This window comes from Grammomys surdaster, unplaced genomic scaffold (genome assembly GCF_004785775.1).
Source record: "Grammomys surdaster isolate TR1022 unplaced genomic scaffold, NIH_TR_1.0 144, whole genome shotgun sequence".
Lineage (NCBI taxonomy): Eukaryota > Metazoa > Chordata > Mammalia > Rodentia > Muridae > Grammomys > Grammomys surdaster.
In genome coordinates this window covers 7,704,124-7,707,216 of record NW_021604602.1, presented here as the reverse complement: position 1 = coordinate 7,707,216, position 3,093 = coordinate 7,704,124, and positions in this window count along the sequence as shown.

Sequence of the window (3,093 nt, the reverse complement as noted above, 5' to 3'; positions counted from 1 at the left end):
TGGTCTCCCCTGGTCTCCGCTGGTCTCCCCTGGTCTCCGCTGGTCTCTGCTGGTCTCCCCTGGTCTCCCCTGGTCTCCCCTGGTCTCCACTGGTCTTCACTTTGTAGAGAGAAATGCACAAAAGAACTTCTCGTGGAATTCCCACCAGTCCTGCCTCTTCCACTGCCTTGTGCTGATCCGCAGACTTGGTGGATCACTTCGATTTCTGCTGGATCAAGCTGCTGCTGCTGATCTGTGTTTCACTCTTGCTGTTGGACTGGACTGCTGATATCCTGACAACAAAGACTGGAATCGCTCCAAAGAACTACTTCTAAACAGGTCCACAAACCCCTTTTCTTTTCTTTTTTTGTTTGTTTGGTTTTTGGTTTTTGGTTTTTTCAGCCCCTTTCTTATAAACTTTCTTTTTCCCCCTACCTCTGTTCGGTGGGCTAGAAGGGAGATTGAGGCCTTTAAGAACCCTAAGTAAAGTAAGTTAGAGAAAATTTAAGCCTATGCTGCGTGTGCGCGCACACACACACACACACACACACACACACACTCCCCTCACAAAGAACTTGTGCCCAACATATCTAACAAACTCAAATTCATGTTTAAGCCAACTCTTGTCCCAAAAATTGGGGAAGACTGGAACCTGAGAAAAGAAACCCACATTAGAAAATGACCAGTGTCCCACCAGTGTCCCCACCAGTGTCCCCAGAGAAATGCTAACTGAAATCACAATGGTGCCCTGCCACTTAGGATTTTTATGAGGGACTAAGACTCCAAGACTTCCCGCACCAACTGTTGTGGGAATTTGGAGCAATGAAGACCCCCACACGCTGCGTGCAGAAATAAGGTGCTGCACTCTGGAAAGCATCTGTGACGTTTCGGTAAAGAGTAAGATGCACACTTTCCTCAGGAGGCAGCAGGCACAGCCTGTGGTATTCACCCGAGAGGAACCAAACACATCTCTATGGAGATGAATAATTATGTGTAACTACTAACTAATCTGAAAGCAACTCAAATCACCACAGAGAGGGAGGGTCCATGGTCTCAGTAGAGTACCCGGCTTTGCCCACAGCAACTAGGCACAGCAAGAGTGGATTCCGAAATCTTGCTGGATGCAGATAAGCAGACACGGAGTTAGGACTGGGGCCATCCGGACAAGACCTGCTTTCTATCAAGTGTCTTTACTAGTCCAACACTAATACTCTGGGCAGCTGCAGCTGGAAAGGCCCGCTGCCACACGAAGTGGATAGCACCTGAGGGTGCTGCTGGCTCCACAGCAACCAGACGGGGAGCTAGCCTGAGATGAACACCAGTCCAGCACAGTGCAAGGCTGGGGGCAGGGTCAGACCATGCCTGAGATAACCCCTACCTGTTGCCACAATGCTCGAGCAGGGCATAGCACTCCTGAGTCAACTCCAGATACCTGGAGACCCTGGGTGCCACTAAGAAGATCAAGTAAGTGGTGGAGAAAGAGAAAGAGAAGGATGCGGGCACGATGAAGAGAGGCAGAACTGGAGACTCATGGGTAGTGAGGATCAGTCTGCTGTGAGTAGCTGGTGATGCCACCTGAGACCATGGTGGGGTTCTGGCAGCATCTGGGTCCATGGCCCTGTAGCAGCAGGGGTCTGTTACAACCAAAGGCCAGGCCATGTCACTGGTCTGAGAGCTGGCCTTATCATTCATTTCTCTGCTGTGGTGTGAACTAGAGAGATATCCTCCTCCCCCTCACCCCTTACCACCTGTGCCAGGCAGGAGACCTGGCCCAGGAGACATGAGAGCATGGGCTGCCTTTCACCAGCTGCAGCACTCAGGAGAATTCATCTCACTCAGGACGATTCATCTTAACTGTGGGTGGGACCATCCCTGGGCAGGGGATCCCAGGGTGTGTGGGTGGAGAAAGGGAGTAGAGCCGGTGTGTGTCAGCCGCTGCCTCTTTGTTTCCTGACAGAGGGTCCACTGTGACCAGCTGCTTTGAGCTCCCATGGCTTTGACTTTCCAGCCACAGTGGACTTTCCTTTGTGCTGTGAACTAACCCAAATCTTTCTCCCTAAGCTGCTTTTGACGAAGTATTTTTTATCATGGCAACAGAAAAGGGGATGAAGACACTACCACATCATCACAGGCTGGGGGGCTTCACAACAGAAACCAGTTCTAGTGGTACCCGCTGAGGAGTCACGAGCCAGGCCTGTGACAAGCTCCAGTGGCTCATGCCCACCTCCATGCTTGTGGGCCTCTCACAAGGACACAGTCACGGACTAAACCATAAACCAGGACGACCCTGAGGTCTTAACTTGATCACATTAACAGGAACCCCTTAGACATCACATCTACAGAGGACAGCAGGGCTGCAGGGCACTGTGACACATGGTGGACACTTTAGCTTGCTATACATACCAGTGTCATCGAGGGCTCTCTGGACTTCTTGTGCCTGCCTATTCAGCCACCCTGCTTTGCCTGGTCACTTCTGCTGGCCACCAGTGTCTCCCCTGGGTCTTCTGTGTGACGATACTGCACTCTGTCCCCCAAAGCAGCTGCACGTTCACTAGTCACTGGGGTAGTGCGTCTTCTTGTAAATCCTCTTAGTTTCCACTACCAACAACAACAACAAAAAAACCCTCCTGAACACCCTAACTCGTAGCTTGGCCACATCCCTCTGCTCCCCAGGCCATCTGCACTTGACCAGATGAGGATTTTGCCAATGTCCCCTCAGAAGGACCCTCCTGTGCCTCTCTCCATGTAGGGCCAGGCTCCTGTCTGGAGTTTGTTCATGTGACTGAGTTCTGTGCTCGCAGAACTCTGTCCCTCTGGATGACTCCAAGCAGTCACACCAGGAGGGCTGCTCGGTGACAGGCTGTGTGACCGGAAGCCTGGGTTACAGTGCTGTCTGCTTCCCTGACTTTCCCTAGTCTGGCTTGATGACCCCCACGGTTGCCTAATTCATGTGCTACGGGGCTCCATACAGCACAGTGAGCTTCCACAGGACACAGAGACAGGGTGTGCTATGCTCACCTGTGGTTTCCAGGGTCGCCCAACTGTGCCTGGAACACAGCAAGTGGCCAATAGGTTGAAGGAATGTGTGGGAGGAAGCAGAGACCGCCCTTGACA